Source organism: Octodon degus, unplaced genomic scaffold (assembly GCF_000260255.1).
Source record: "Octodon degus isolate 3935 unplaced genomic scaffold, OctDeg1.0 scaffold00073, whole genome shotgun sequence".
Classification (NCBI taxonomy): domain Eukaryota; kingdom Metazoa; phylum Chordata; class Mammalia; order Rodentia; family Octodontidae; genus Octodon; species Octodon degus.
The window spans coordinates 7,014,235-7,031,041 of record NW_004524649.1 but is presented as its reverse complement, the minus strand read 5'-3'; the positions used below and the strand labels follow the sequence as shown (position 1 = coordinate 7,031,041).

Here is a 16,807-nt window from a genome sequence, read left to right as displayed (position 1 = left end):
GCCCCCTTAACTCCTCCAGAGTGGTCTCCACACAGGTGAGGATGGGAGTACTTAGGAGCTCAGGGGGGAAGCCAGCTGGCTTATCTAGTCTTTTCACTTCACAGTCCTGCACCAAGGTCACCCTGGCCACACTGGCAAAGCCAGGCTGGGACTCACCTTGTCCAACCAGGGCTCTTTCCTCACTGCTGTTTGAGGAATTCTGGTTTCTATCTCATCCTAATACTTACAACCCTCACCTCCTTCTCCACTTCCCTGAGAGACTCATCTCTATACAGCATGTACATCGTGCTCAGGGTGTTTGCTTGCATTTTGAGGACTTGAAGTACAACTTTTAGGCATTTGTAATTGTTGCTTTAGGTCCAGAGTTTTGTGCCAGAGCAAGGTGCTAGACAGTCAGTGTGGGTCCTTGGGCTTCCCCCAAGAAAAATGAGTCTTAGATCTTGCACAGATAAAAGACACAGGAACAATGAAGCTTGGAACTGGGGAAAATAGTCCAGCTGGTCATTTCCTAAATTGGTTGCACCAACCTGGGAAATTTGGTAGATACATGAGATCCATCACTGGATGCATAATTTAATATTCTAAAATGGTGTGTGTGTGTGTGTGTGTGTGTGTGCACATGCATGTGCCAATACCCCATTGACCAGATTCTAGGAACGTAGCCGCAGTCAAATAAGGTTAGGTTCATTTGCCTTCCTGCTGCAGAAGAGGGCATGCACCAGGGTATGGGGTGTCTCAGAAAGAGGACCCGGGGTGCTTCTTGGGAGAGTCTAAGGAGGGTTTGGGGCAGTGGAGGCTGGCTCATGGTTGGTGTCATTAAGAAGTATAAGAGTTTGATGCTGAGGGAATCTGGGTAATTGTTATCTAGGCAGCAGGAGGATTAGAATGGGGCTAAAAGTTGCCACTGGTGTAGAAACAGAGGGCGATCATTAGTTAATTTTGTGGTTGCAGAGTGTCCTTGTCCCTAATTAGGCTTAGATATAATTACAGAGGGGTTTTATTTCTGTCTTGTTTCACCCTGGTCGCCAAGTGTCCTTGTCTGAGTATTATTTATATCCTATGAAAGTTGTTTACTCTCACTCAGTTGGGAGCGTTACAACTTGTTTACTGTAAGATGTCAGCTGGCATAGATATTTTTAACCACATGCACATACCAGACGGCCCTCATATTCACATGTATGCAGTGTAGACATACTATAAGATGATATGGTGTGTTTGTAGGTGCCTGGTGGGGTCTGTCTGCCACATACAATACGCAGACAAAGCACGTGTTGCGTAAAGACTGTTAATACTATGGAACCAGGTAGAATCTGGTAAACGTCTTCACCTAAGTCTCACCAGTCTCTTCCACACAATGGGGATAAGAGGCCCACTCTGAGGATTGAGTGCATGAACACACACCAAGTGACAGTGGGGCACCTGAGGATGGAGTGAGCACACAGGTAACCCGTAGGGCCCTCTAGCCATGATGAGGCAGGGACAGGCAGCTTGGCCAGAGCTGGAGGCCAAGCGCTGACACCTGAGCTGTTCTCTGCTTCCTGGTGCTGGGTTCATGCTCTGTAGCTGGCCAGTGAGTGTCAGTAGACTCAGGAGAGATCATGTATGAGTTCTTCATGAACACCTGACCAAAAGGAGGAAATGCAGTCAGGTGTTAGTGATCTGAAGGACAAGCAGGCCTGATGTTGACAGACAGTGGAGGATCTTTAGTCTATAATTAGGGGTGAATGCTGCTCATTCATCTGTCCCTCCCTGTCTCTTTCAGAAAGATTTTTCCAAATGAAGGGAATCACATGATCCAAGCTGGCCAATCAGTTTATTTTTCCCAATAAGATAACTTGACTTTCATTGGTCTCTATTGTGTGTTAAACATGGATGCCATAGAGCAAGAGGCTGGACTCCTGTCCCCACATGTTGGGAGGAGTTGAGGCCAGATATCAGCATGAGAGAATGCAAATGCACAGAGAAAGAGTTGAAAAACCATGCAGACTGCAGCAGAATTTCAGTAAATGAATTAGGTAGACTTGTCACTCTGATTCCCAAAAAAATGTGAAGAAGGGTTGCGATTGTCTTTTCCTCATTACTCACGAGCAAGCAAGTGTGATTTCTGAACAAAGGGCAGGAGAAGGTATGGAGACTGGTTTTCACAGTGTGGTCCACAAAGCAGCGGCTATAACAGCACCCAGGGACTGATCAGATATCCAAGTTATCAATTGCGCCTGAGACCCAGATCAGAAATACTAGGGTGGTGTCTGGAAATCTGAGCTATGCCAGATGTTCCACAGGATTCTGATGCTCCTCAGAGTCATACAAGGGCTCTCTTGATGCAGGTATGGAGGGAGTCCACCGAGAAAGTGCACCTACTTGTGTACTCTTTACAGCATAAGTTTACAGTCAGTCTCTTTGCTCCATCTGCTTGTCCAGAGGAGGAAAAGTCATGATAAACAACAATTAAAAAGCTACAATGGGGGATTGCCCTGTGAGTTTTTCCCATTTCACCTGAGTCCTTTTATGGTATCAAAACTAAATCAAGTTATAAGTTTGATTTAAGAGTAACAAAAAAAATTGAGATTGCAATCTTAGACACATGGGTGCCCTCCAATATGTCCAAGGACAAAAAGTTGGGATTTGGGGTAGGGGGAGGGGGAAAACCACATAAATTGTTTTGAAAACAAGTTTATCAGCGTTGTTAGTACCTCTCATCAGCTGGCAAGCTCTGAGAAGTGAGTGGGGCAGCTAGTCTTAATGTCACAATGGGTAGTTTCATCATTGGTAGCTGAGTAGTTAGTTTTCTTAAAAATCAAAGCAGCCCATCTCTTTGAGTGGGCCTAGGGGCCGGTTTTTAGAGCCATCCTTAATTACAGGAGCATTCGTTTTCATGGCCTCTTGACTATTCTGCATAGCTATGACAAGAATGCTTTCATTTCTGTGCTCAATTCTACATATGTTTCTTGTAGTCTTCTCCTAGACCCTCAGAGACCTGTGAGGACACCACCTATCTTTAGGGCTCCTCCATTCTGGTTATGTTAACCTAAATGGGCTCCAACCTTTGTGAGCCAACACCTCCAAGATGGTGGACAAGTCTGCTGTGAAGGTCAGGGTACTTGTAGGAAATGGTCTTACTCAGCTTTCAGTTACTGATAGTACTTTGCAAAGTACTTCAGGCTCTGCCCAGGCTGTGTCCCTGGGATTGCCACAGTTAGGAAGAAGATAGACAGAGGTGGAGTTGATTAGTTGATGGGCCAAGCAAATTCCTGATGGCCTTAGGAAATGATGGGTTATTCAAAGCAGAAACTTGTTTTTACTTTTTTCTTGCCAAATTTTCCAATGTTTTGGATTTGTTAGAATTCTTAAAGGGTTCTCAAGACTACCTCAGACTTGCAACTTATTAACTCTCCAACCCAATAATCTTCTTTCTCCTTTTAGAAAATTCAGATAAATATCCATTTACTCGCTATCACTGCTTTTCTTCCCAAAGCTCATTTTGAGGGGGTGGATAGTCAGGGTTAAAGCACAAAATAGCCTTATTTTTGCAGTAAATGCATACATAGAACTCTCACTATTTTAGCCATTTTAATGTTCAGAAAGATATTCCTCAATCCTTTTTGTGAAAAGAGGTGTAATCATTTTTATGAACATCAGAAATCAAAACAAAAATTTAAGTATAAAGCTCACAAATATGCAGTGTATTATTTGTTGAAACTGTACTTTCGATTTGATTTGAAACTGTCTCATTGCTATATGTTTATCAATAAAACTTTGAAAAGAAAAAAAAAAGCTCACAAAATATGTACAAGATCCATGTACAGAAGACTACAAAACAATATTAAAACAAATTTTAAAAAATCTAATATTTTAGACAATGAAGAGATATTTTGTGCTTATTATAAAATTCAATATTGTTCAGATGCCTATTTTTCCCAATTTGGGTATCATATTCAATCTATTGGATCCACAGGCTGAATACAATACCAATGAAAAATCCCAGCAAGATATTTTTGTGAATATTGACAAATTTAAAAGCTTATAGCATAAGGCAGAAGACCCAGTGTTTATATGGAAATTCAGAATGGTGAAGGAAGAGAAAATTGGAGGCTGACACCACCTTATTTCAAGGTTTGCTATAAAGTTACAGTAGTCAAGAAAGTGTGATGTGGGCCGGGGAGATGGCCCAGTAGAATAAGTGCTTGTCTGGCAAGTGCAAGGGTCTGAGTTCAATCCCCGGTTCTGAAAAAAAAAGCATGGTATTGGTGAAAGAGGGCATGCATGAGTGAGATAGAATAGAAAGCCCTGAAATACTCCTACGTGAATATACTCAAACAATAGTTGGGAAAGGTAATACAATAGCACAAGCATAGTCTTTTTGACATTTTATGCTGGAACAATTAAATATCTATGTAGCAAAAATAATCTAGACATAAACTCTCCACTATTTATAAATATTAACTCAAAACAAATCACAGGCCTAAATGTAAAACATAAAACTGTAAAGCTGCAAGAAGAAAACAAGAAAAAAATATGTTTGCTTTTAGATAGAATACCAAAAGTATGAATCCATGAAAGAAGGCATCAGTAAGTTGGACTTGGTCAAAATTATTTTTTTTTCCTGCTAAAGACATTGTTAAGAGAATGGAAAGACAAATTACAGACTGTGCAAAAATCTTTGCAAAACAAATATCTGGTAAAAGACTTGCAACCAAAATGTAAAAAGAACTCATAAAACTTAACAAAAAATAAGTATCTTCATGTAAAAGTGAGGAAATGATTTGAAGAGACAGCTTCAAAGATACACAGATAGGCAAATAAGCTCCTAAAAATCATATGGCATTAGGAATTGTAAATTAAAATAACAATTAAAACCACTGCACACCTGTGAGAATGGCTAAAATCCAAAAACCTGACAATACTAAATGCTAGCAGAGATGTAGAGCAATGGGAACTGTCATTCATTGCTGGTGGGAAATGCAAAATGGTACAGCCACTTTGAAAGCAATTTGGCAGTTTCTTAGCAAGCTAAACATAGTCTTTCCATATGATTCCACAATGACGATCCTTAGTTTTTACCCAAATGGTTGAAAACTGATGTCCACACAAAACCTGCACATGAATATTTATAGTAGATTTACGCATAATTGCTGCAAATTGGAAGCAGCCCAGATATCCTGCGGTAGGTGTATGGATAAACAAATCATGGCTCGTCCTTGCAGTGAGTTACCATTTCCCGAAAGGAGAGAGAGGACTCTCAAGCGGATATTACTGAATGGAAGAAGACAGACTGAAAAGGCCCCATATGATGTGATTCCAACCTAGGACACTCTAGAAAAGGAAAACTACAGAGACACAATATTTGCTACTGGTTCAAGGAGGGAGGGGTGTGTTGTGGCTTGTTTCCAGTTGTCCTCCCACGGCCTCATGGAGTGGAGCTTTCTCAGAGGTGGCTGGGTCTAGAGTGTGTGACGCTGGGACCGATTCATAGTGTGATGCTAGGTCAAGGGCACTAGGATTGAGGGTATGAGTGCTGCCTGCCCTGAGTATACTGGATAAGATACAAGGGACAGAAAGAAGAGCTATGGTCACTGCTTGTTGCTTTGCAACCTATCACCTTCCGTGAATGGTCTCTCTGCTGTGGTGTCACCTGCCTCAGAGCCAGCCAATTATGGAATAATACATTTACATACTGTGATCTAAACAAACTTTTCCTTCTTTAACTTTGGGTGTTGGGTATTTTGTCTCACCAAGGAGAAAAATAACTAAGACAGGGCATGTAAGGTAGTGGAACTGTTCCGTGTGGCACTGTAGCAGCAGGTACTTTCCACTGATGTCATGCATTGGCTCTAATGTGTACAACTTACAGCCCGAAGAATGAATCGGTGCAAATTAAACAAAAACCCATGATGGGTATCAAGGTCTCTCTGCATTCACTTGGTGGAATGTTTTGGTACATTTGCACATTGTCTGGGTTATTCTTTGGGGGTGGGGGCTGCTTCTGCCTTTGCCCTCCCTTCAGAGAGTAGCAGGTGTGTCTACTGTGTGTGTGGCAGTTCTGCTACTGCGTCCCCACTTCCTCTGTTTCCTAGTCCAGTAGTTCATTCTGGGGATGCAGGGTCTTTCTACAGGTCAGCACCTAGAGTCCTGTCACATTGAGTGGAGTGGAGGGAAGAGGAGCATCACTGGATCTCATATTGGTAGAAGAAGACATCTTGAAAAGGCCCCATATGGTCTGGGGCTGGAAGACCACTAGGACTGTGGCCTGCACTGTGTTTTTAATGTATTTGGTACAGGGTTTGCAGTGTCTAAGTGTCTCACTACATAGATTGGACTCGTAGTGATTCTGCTGTTTTCAGTCTCCCAAGCGCTGGGATTTTAGGTGTGCGCCACCACGGCCAGTCTCAATCACCATCTCAGCGCACCTCAGGAGCGGAACAAGCATGGCACACCAGGGATCGAACCCCAGCCACTGCGCTCTGCCTAAGCAGGTGCTTGAGTCTGCTGAGCTATCTGGCCGGCCCTTTCTGTGGCCCTCATAGTGTCACTGGCTATACTTGGAGTTTGGTAGTTGTGAGGAATAATCCTCTAAAAAAAAAAAAAAAGAATAATCCTTTTCCCCAGGATAGCCAGGGAGAAGTACAGAGATAGGTTCAGCAGGCAGAAATGGGATACTTCTAATTTATTGAGGTGAAAATGAAGGAATGGGTAGACAAAATATATGAGGAAGTTTTGCAACTAGAGTTCATTGAATATCTGTGAAGCAGAGATTGAGGGAACTAGGAAGAGAGTCCAACCAGTTCAAGGACTGTGGAGGATGCTTCTTGTAGATGGTGGGCACTACCATTCCTCGCTTGTGCTATGCTTTTTGTTGGTATTTTGGGAGTGGACTGCTTCTACTTAAAACATTGTTTATTCTAATGCAGTATGCCACATTGCACTGGAAACAACCCCAAACATCTGATGTTCATGGCATCTCTTGGCTCTACTACATGACTACACTGAGTGACTGACTCACATCACCCTGTTTGTGTGAGTACACTGTATCAGTCAGGGCTTTCCTAGAGAAACACATATAACACAAGATACACGAATGTGTAAGAAATCAAAAGATTGGCTTACAGTGGTCAGGCACAGAGTCGGATGTGGAAGTGTGCAGAGGGCGTCTGCACACTGGGGACTGAAGGGTTCCGTCCAAGGTCTAGAGCTCACTGCAGTGTTCCGTGTGGGTCCACGTCAGGAGGCTGATGGGTGTGTGACAGGAGGCTGTAGGGACCAAGGTGGAAGGAGTACTAGAAGCCAAGAGATGATGTCCAAGCTGAAGGCGAAGACTAGAGCTCCTCCAAAGAATGGAAATTTGTCTGTCCTTTCTCGTTTCCCTCCAGGTGATGAGCCACCCTAGGGGAGAATAGCTGAGCTGATTTAGCTGAACTTCTAGACTTCTCAAGTTGACCACGAACAATCAACTGCTGCATGTGCTCTGTGATGCTCACACCATGACCAGATCACCAGATGGAGCTCTTCTTACTTGTCTCTGTCTTCTTTGGAAACAGGACTATTGTTCAGTTGGCCAGTTAGCCCTGGAGCTGCCCTGAAGCTGCCCCCTCTGATCTGATGTGATATCATGAATGCCCTTGTGGGCATCTATTTTATTGTTGCAGATACTTGTTTGTCTAGACAAAGATATTCCTCCATGTACCTGGCTAGAAGAATAAATTCTATTCATCTGGGAGGAGACCCTCTGCCTTGGGAGAGGTGGGCTCAGTCTCCACAGTAAGGATACTAACAGATGAAAATAGAGGCCTTTGGGAGGCCTCTGGGAAATGCTTTTCTTCCTAACAAGAGGGAAGCAGGTGGGTACAAAGGTTCTGCTCTCAGCAACCCCTTGGAAACAGCTGTAGTGGGACATGTTGCTAGGGAGGGAGCTGGTAGCAAAATAGAAAGGATTGTGGAATCAGCTGCACTGGTGCCTCCGAGCTGACCCTTGTGCCACCTGCACTTAGAGTTTTCAATTAAAGCCACTTAGTACTGTGATTTGCAGCCACAGGTTGGGCATTGCCCTGCAGAAAGGCTTGTGAAGCGTTCAGGCTTAGTCGAGGGCTGTGGAGGGTGGTAAGAGGCTGGGAGATTTCAAGAGTGAGGCAGATTAGTTTTCCAGTCCAAGTGAAGAGAAGGCATGGCATTTTGTTGTTGTTGTTTTACAGAGACGGGGAAGTGAAATGAACAAGGCTACCCAGTGCAGTGGGGGGAACTGTATCCCTATCAGTGGCCTTGTAAGGCTCTGAGGCCCAAGGTAGTATGGAACTGGTTGTGGCCCTAGGATGTGGCACTGCATAGGAAAGATGTCCCAGATGACCACAGGGGCAGAGGGACAGGGATTTCAGCTAGCCAGCAGGAGGGAGCAGGTACTGCATCAGGAGTGGTGGGGGAGAGGTAGCAGCTATCCAAGAGGATGGACAGGGCCATCTTTGGAAAACAAAGAAAGAATGAATGTGGCGAGTGATTCCAGTGGCAAGCTCGTGAAGAAGGTCAGAGCCTGCTGTCCCACTTAGGTGCCCAGTCCAGGTTGTATACCAGACGGGGGTAGCTTGGGGCAATGGAGTGTTGGTGTGGTTCCCTTGTCTCCCAGGGGATTTGTACCCATCCAGGGGAATCAAGTACATGCTTTTTTAAAAGTTATTTATTTATTTATTTGTTTGTTTGGTACAGGGTCTCACTACACAGCTCAGACTCATAGAAATCCTCTCATCTCAGCCTCCTCAGTGCTGGGATTACAGACCTGCACTACCGTGCTCAGTTTCTGTGGCCAGCAGGGAGCCCCCGGGGCAGAGCCAGGTCTGCATGCGGTACTGAGCATTGAACTTGAGTCCTTGCACTTGCCAGGCAGGCACTTAGACCACCAAGCTATCTCCCCAACCCAAATACTTGTTTTTAAAATTTAATTCAGCAGATGCTTGCTGAGCCCATACTCTGCTCTAGGCGGCTTGCCAGGTGCTGGGGAGAAAGAATGAACATTTATTGAAAAGAGGCTTGAAGAGAAAAGAAAGGAGGCTTGTAGGAGTCAGTGTGAGCCACCTGTAACTCTTGGCGAGTAGGAACAGTGTACTCAGAGGGGACTTTGACCACCAGAGGGCAGAAGAAGGGACCCTTCCGCACGAGCCATACCCCATTCCATGGCTTTGCTGGAGCCTGAGACCAGCCTCTAGGGACCCAGGACCCAAGAGGGAGGCAGGGATTCAAAGCTGCCACTTGTGATGATTTCTGACCCCGTGTTTGCAATCGTCTCTGTTTTGGTTTCCTTCTCAAAACATCTCGCAAATTGAAACATTACTCTGTCATGCTCAGTACAATAGTGCAAGACTTCTGTCTAATTCCTGCAGTACCTGTGCTCTGGGGGACAGGGCCCCCTGAGCTGTAAAGTGCATTCTTTTCTCTTCATGAATATCTTTCATGAGCCTAAAATGCACCAGGAGTTCCCAAGAAAACGGAAGAGACAGTTTCTGTTAGGTAATCTCTCCTCCCCACCTTGAGTTGGGTTTGGAAGAATTATGAGATGACCGGGTTTTCTCTAATTGAGGGAGATAATTGGGGTCATCTACTCTACACATGGACCAGAACCCCAAATGGTACCAGTCTCAGTCCTTGGGTAACTGGGGTGGGATAATTAAATGACTCTGGGTACTGAGATGTAGCCATATCTCTTTACCTCGTTTTTATGTTCCCATTCTTTTACATGTATTGTCCTGTAGGTATAATTGTTCCGTAATGAAAATCTTGAGTCTGCTCTGCTTTAGTGTGCTTGACATGGTTCCCATCTGTGGTGGCATGAGCCCAACTCTGCCACCAAGGAGCAGGGGACAGAGATGTCCAGGGCACCCTCACAATGCAGGGGACAGAGCCAGAGAAAGTTAAAATATCCCGATCTTTTTTATGTGAGAACTTGCAACTTATGTGCTGTCTAAATTTTCTGTGGACTCTCACATGAGTGAGTGTTATTTTGGAATCACATCACAAGTATTTTTGAAAAAAAAATTCTAAAGCAATACCCACAATTGGACTTTATCTCAAAGCATTACCTCTGTCCCCAAGTCTTGGCCTTTGGAAGAGGTGGTTAAGAGCCTAGGGCTGTGGACTCAGACCCCTGGACAAGGAGTCCACGCAGAACACAAGGCAGAGAGAGTATCTTTGCAAAACCTTTAGCTCATTTCTGCAGTCAGAAGTGCTTTTCAGTTGGAAATCACTTCGTATTTTAGCAGGAAGTGACAGACATGTGCAAAGTGTAGATAGATAAATTTTACTATGATTGCTAAAGAATTTCTCCTGGAAAGCCATTTCCAGTAGAAAGTGGTATTGTATGGTGAAGTTTTGAGCAAGAAAAATGCGATATGCTGTTGGCTGAGCTAAAATCAACCTCGTAGAGAACAAAGCAGAATTACATTTATTTGGAGCTTATCAGGACCACAATCCAGGAGACACAAAATTCAAGTCATTGTTAAAATGTGTTTCAGGTTTTAGAAGACAGTGCGTGTTTCTATACCTTCAACTGCAAGGTGGGCCATTAATTACATCTTTCATTTATAAAGAATTGGGATTGGTGCTGCAAAGGTCAAACCATCTTATAACAAAGGGCTGGGCACGGTCTCAGGAAGCAAAAGGATGAATGGCTCCTCTCACAGCTGGAAAGGCAGGTGAATTTCCTTCCGTTCAGTGTGGGTCACAAGGTCTCTGTGCACCCAGGTGTGTGTGCAGCCGTGCATGTGCTTGGGATCCATTTAACAAGGCCTCTGGGCTCCGCTGTAAATGCTTATGCCAGACAAGCTACACTTGACTTTCTGGAAGGGGCAGAACAGTAAAGAGAGGTCAGTCACGATCCTTGTATGCCCAGTTGTGATCATCTTGTGGGATGGTGTCAGACACTTGAGCAGTGCTGAGTGGTGCCATAATCCCTGGCCTGTGCTAAGCTGGCCTGTCCTGCTGGCTGCTGATTAATGCACTTCTTGTGTTGTGTGGAAGCAGGGCGACATCCTCGACCACTTGACCATGGAAGCTGGCGGGGTCAAGAGCTCAGGGGTGCCTTCTGCTCTCCCTGCTGTCCTTCAAGCCTGGCCTCTTCCTCTGCTCTCCATTATGGGAGGGCAAAGGAAGGACCAGCTGACTCAGCAGGAAACAGGCCAGGCCAACTCTGATGCCATTTTGCCAGGGAGTTGCTTATCTGGCACCCTGAGCCCAGGTAGGGGAGAGAAGTATTGGCTGCTGACTTGGTCCAGGTATTTTTTTCCTTTGCAGGACTTGGAGCTTCACTTTTGTAATAGTTGGAGGGATTCTTTTGTTTGAGTCTTTTCTTTTTCTGTAGGAATAACAGGGGTTAAATTCTTAAGATACACTTAAGACCATGCACGCAGTAACATTTTACATGTGTATACACCTGTACAACCAGCACCCAGTTCAGGATTCCAACTCTGCGAGCATTCCTGAAGCCTCCCTGCTGCCTGCCTTCTCAGTCCTCCCCAAGGCAATCCCCATTCTGACCTCTGTCCCTCATCAATTCATTTCTCTTGCTTTGGATGTGGTATAGATAAAAACCACATATTCGCCCTCTTGGTCTGGGTTCTGTGCTGCTATGAACAGAGCTCATGTAGCTCTTTGTTTTACATGGACTCTTTTCTCTTGGGTTCCTCCTAAGAATGGAATCACTAGGCCAGAGGTTTGGAAAATTCATCGTAATTTGATTAAGGGTATGGGAATTGGCACAACAAATACCACTTAGCTATAAATAAAATGTGTGTGCCAGGGTCAACCAAAGGCAGAGTCAAGTGGAAGTTCTCATTGAGAGGACAGGTGGTCACTTCACGCTGCTCTAAGCCTTTGCACGGCCACTTTTCAGCTCTGTCATTCACATCAGGCTATGTAACTCTACTCTGCATCCTTTTCCTCATCATAATGATGATGCTACTTACTTCCTGTTGCAGTGTATCCACTTCCTGCCTGCAGTGTACCACTTCCTGCCTGAAGTGTACCCACTTCCTGCCTGCAGTGTACCACTTCCTGCCTGCAGTGTACCCACTTCCTGCCTGCAGTGTACCCACTTCCTGCCTGCAGTGTACCTGTTTCACAGCCTCTCTTCTACATGGAAAAATCATTCACTGTAACTCTGTCGTGATAAAAGTGGTCACTCAGGGCAGGGAGTGTAGCTGGGTGGTGGAACTATGCTTGCCTAGCATCCATAAGGCACTGGGTTTCATCCCCAAGACCGAAAAAAAAATTATGCATCACCTTGTTTACGCTTTAGTTTTAAACCAATCAACAATTTAAAAAGAAGAACTAAAATATAATTTTAAAGGAAGCTTGAAAATTTAAATATTTGGTATATGAGTTTAAATTTTCATTCATCACACAAAGTAAGGACTCTTCACACATGCTGCTCCAGCCTGTGTCCTGGGCTTTGCGAGGCCCATGCTGTTCCTGGTCGCTTTCCATGTTTCAGCTCCAAGCAGGCGTGGTGGACCTAAGGTGAGGTGCAAGCAGGAGGAAGGAGTCCAAACTACCAGGAGCATCCTCTGGGAGCACATCCATGCTGCTGAGTCTGTGTGTGATGGAAGCCAAGTCTGTTAACGAGAGTTCTCCAAATTAACTTCCATGTAGAACATATTGTTTATTAAAGGGGACATCATGAAAACATGTGCCAAATTGAAGCTTGGTTGCATGTCACTAAAATGCAGCTGTAACTACAGTGATTATTTTGAATGTCATCTAACGTTGGGGGAGGAATGTTTTATTGTTGGTGAGATTTAGTAATAGAAGATGAAATCCCAAGGGTGTTATCCCGTGTTATGCTCCTCTCCTGACCACGCATCTGTTTATTTACCCCTCCTGAGGTAGAGTGCTCCTGCTTCTCCACACTAGGTTCCTGCAGGATGTTCCTGACACATTGTCGCGGATTGAGTGAGTGTAGCCAATGTAGCCACACTGAAGGGAGGACAGGAGGGAACACGGCAAAGTCCTTGACCTCACACAGCTTATCCTGCAGAGTGGGAAGTGAAGGACAAACCATAAAAAATAAACACGGAACCCACTGTGCACCCCAAGTGATAGATGCATGGATCCTGCCCCTCAGTGTAAGAGGACAGAAGGGGGGCTGATCACATGGTAGGGATGGTCAGAAGTGATGTGTGAGGCCAGGTAGTGCCCAACAGTGAGGGAGTGAGCCACATAGGTGCCGGATAAATAAGAAGTGTCCAGACCTTGGGAGAGAGCCCTTGAGAGTAGACCAGGGCAAGAGGGGAGAGGAGCATGCAGTGTGGTCATGGGAGCAGGGGTGGCCAGGATAGGGCCTGTGGGCTCAGTGGAGCCACTGAGGGCCACTGGGGAAGATGGGAGCTCACCAGGACTCTGATTTAAGGAAAGAACAGCTCAAAAATGTCTAGATTCCACTAGAATCACTGTGACTGCTGTGCTGGGGATAGACTTCTAGCAGTACAAAATAAATGTGTGGCAGTAAGTGTGGAGTGTCAACTTGATTGCTTTTGGGATCCATCTGAGGACAGGGAGAGCACCCTTTGGGTGTTTGGGTGGATGCTGAAGGCATAAATTTGGGGTATGTGTCCAGTCCCTGGCCCCTTCTCTGGCACTGTTCTCTTGCATGGCTTCCCTTGCCCCCATGAACTGAGCCTCTTTGGTCTACCACTCCCTTCTGCCATGAAGTTCATGCCTCAGAGCTGGCTGACCAGAGACTGAACCCCCTTAAAACCTGAGCCATATTAAACCTCTCTTTAAGTTGCGGATCTTGGGTTTCATGTCCAGTAATGCAAAAGATGGTTGATACAGGAAGGCAAAAGTAGAAAGAGAGAGAGAGAGAGAGAGAGAGAGAGAGAGAGAGAGAGAGAGCCTTAGACATAGACCTCAGAGGGATTCTTGGGAGCAGTGCATTTATAAAGAATCTCAAATTTCATCTGCCAAGCTTGGTTTGAAGGGCCTGTGATTGCCCGGGAGATGATAAGGAGGAGCCTGGGACAGATTGAGAGTGCAGCATCCTGAAGGCTGTGTCCTCTACAAAGCCCGGTGTTGAGCTCCTACCCCATGGTGTGATGGTGCCAGGAGTTGGTGAAGTCCTGAGAGTCAAGCACCCATGTGTGGCATCAGTATCCTCTGCATACAAGGGTACAACTGAGCCAGAAATCTGCATCCCATCCAGATGGTCCTTGCCAGAACTTGGCCTTTCTGACACTCTGATATTGGGCTTCCACCTCCAGAACTGTGAGAAATAAATCTCCATCATTTAAGCCTCCATCTCTGGTACTTGACTGAACACCCACACAGACTAAGATGAAGAAAGTCTTTGACATTTAGCAGGTTAGGACGGAGGGGAAGAACCAGTTGTGGAAATTTAGAAGGAACAGAGAGGAGAGAGGTGCTGTTTTAGAAGGTGGGGGAAGCAAGAATTTCTGGTAGGAGGAGGCAGTGTCCTCCCTGCTGTATGTGCTGTGAAATCCAGAAGGATAGAGGTGGAGATGTACACTTGGGATTGCAAAGAATTAAACAAATCGGAATGGGGCCTGGTCTTTTCAAGCTCTCAAGGCTAGTTATAAGTGCTATTGCCAATATTAATCGCTACATTTGATTGTTTGAGTATTAATGTTTTAACAACTATCTATACAAAGATATTACTCACTATTTACAACCCTGGGATGTCAGAGGGCTGTTGTTTTTCCAAGAACTAAATAAAATGTTTCTACATTTTGAGCAGGTGAGAAGAGTTCTGATTTCTTCTTTGTTTCTACTATTTCTAGAGTCCCGTTGCCCACTTTCCCTCCAGATGTGGCAGCTATTCTGACATTTCCTGCCTTGCTGGGATGCTGTTTAACTCTTCTGTGTCCCCTTCCTGAGCCCACTGTATGGGGCTATTGCAGTATGGACCAGCACAAGGACATTGGATGTTCTCAAGGGGGACTGTGTAAAGGGAAGCTGTTGAAGACAAAATGAGGATGATTAAATATGTCATTTTGAAACAATAGCTCTTGGCCACCGGATCAAAAGCTGGCCCCAGGTTGAGTCACTGCTGGACACACACTCCTGTGGGAATGTCTCTGTGGCTGGTTGTGGTTCTGCAGGCATCTTCTGTGATAGTTCTTACCAGACACATGTGTGAGCATTATGGTTTGTGTCTAGGCGTCCCCCACCCTCAAGCTTCATGCAGTCATGGGGTGGCTTCTGGAGTTTGTTGCTGATTATTGTGGGTGTGGGTGCTGCACCAGCCCTGGGGCAGGTAATATAAGGAGGAGAGAGAGGTTAGCTAGCTGCTTGAGCTGCTGCTTCTGCTGCCATGAAAGGTTGCTCTCTGCCATGTGTTGCTCTGCCTTGGAGCCAGTGGAGTATGGAATAAAACATTCAGTAACTGTGAGCTAAATAAACCTTGATTCCTTCATTCTGAGTATCTGATATTTGTCCCAATAAGAGAAGAGTAACCAAGACAATGAAACCCCCTATTTCAATATCTCCTCATTTTGTTTCATTTTATTTTTAGGATGCTTTGACGCCATTGACTCCATTTTGATTCTGACAATCCTCACACCAACCAGGGTATAGCTCAGTGTCCTGTCCCACTGCTCCTCACTCTTCTGGCCCCTCCACCTCCCTTGTTTTGTTTTGTTCTATATGACTCCTGACCTGGAGTACAAAAAAATGGCTAACCAAGTGGATCTGAGGTAGACCAGGTACATGCACAGCTTGCCTTTGTTAAGCCATAGTTGAGTGATGGAAGACACAGATCTGACTGTCAATATCCTTAGCCTTTGCAGCTGGTTAGACATCATATACCTGATACACAGCCCAAAATAGATCCAAAGGACTCATTTCTAAGCTCTTGGAGAGGACTGTGTGCAGAAGGAAACTTATTCTTCACTTAGATTTCTGATATTCAGGGTGAAGGTAGAGCTACTGCTGACTACTTGGCCATTATGCAACAAGTTGGTATAACAAGATGGTGCAAGGATGGCCTTGAGTCCATCAATGGCCAAGAGTATGGAAGAAGGTAACAGCAGGGTGAGGATGAGCTTCTCCTGGGCACAGGTGGTAGCGGGAAGTCCATGGTCCAGAAAACCTGGTTTCTCCTATATCAGTGATGTCAAAAGAACAAGACTGGATATGGCTTAATTAGACATCTCGTGACATCTTACACATGTTGAGCCATTTTTATAGGAGGCAGGTTCAGGGTGGGATTTGAAGGGAAAACTGCAGTTGTTGATATTGCCTCACTGCTTTTAACAGCAAAAGTTGGCAAAACATAAATGTCCTCCAATAATAAAATGAGAGGGTGAGTTATGGCATGTCCATGCGAGAGCAAGTCATGTAGCCTTTAAAAATCATTTTTCAAACAACTTTTAGTACAGTGGAAAATGTTCATGATATAATGTGGACACAAATTTATATAAACAGTGTAATTCTAACACTGTGTTTTAAAAGTCTTTATAGATAAAGAGATTGGAATGAAATACACCAACACATAATAATGTGTTTTTCTGGACAGCAAGATCATGATTCATCTTAATTTTATTTTTTACTTCATTGAATTTTTTCCAAAGAGTTTTTATTTTCAGGATCACAAGAAAAAGCAATTTTGAAAGACAAGAAACAATAGCAGAATGCCTTACTCTCATTGGAATTTACAGTGTTTCCTTCCTAAAGGCTCAGTTGTTAAGCACTGAGCCTCCTGCACAGGGCGATTGGGCAGGGCTAGAACCTTCTAGGGTGGGGCCTAGTGGGGAGGCCTTTAGGTCACTGAGGGGATAACAGGACCAGGCCACTTTCTGTTCACTTCTGTTCCCTGGCC

At 44.8% G+C, this 16,807-nt stretch overlaps 1 long non-coding RNA gene across 1 annotated transcript in view; it reads left to right on the top strand.

Annotated features, from left to right (window-relative positions):
* The window catches only part of LOC111817886, an 18,508-nt gene extending 5,286 nt beyond the window's left edge, over window positions 1–13,222 (top strand). The window contains exons 2-3 of the long non-coding RNA XR_002821986.1: window positions 7,245–7,250; window positions 13,212–13,222. This is a non-coding gene — a long non-coding RNA (uncharacterized LOC111817886). The remainder of the gene's footprint in view (window positions 1–7,244; window positions 7,251–13,211) is intronic.
* Window positions 13,223–16,807: the final 3,585 nt, after the last annotated feature.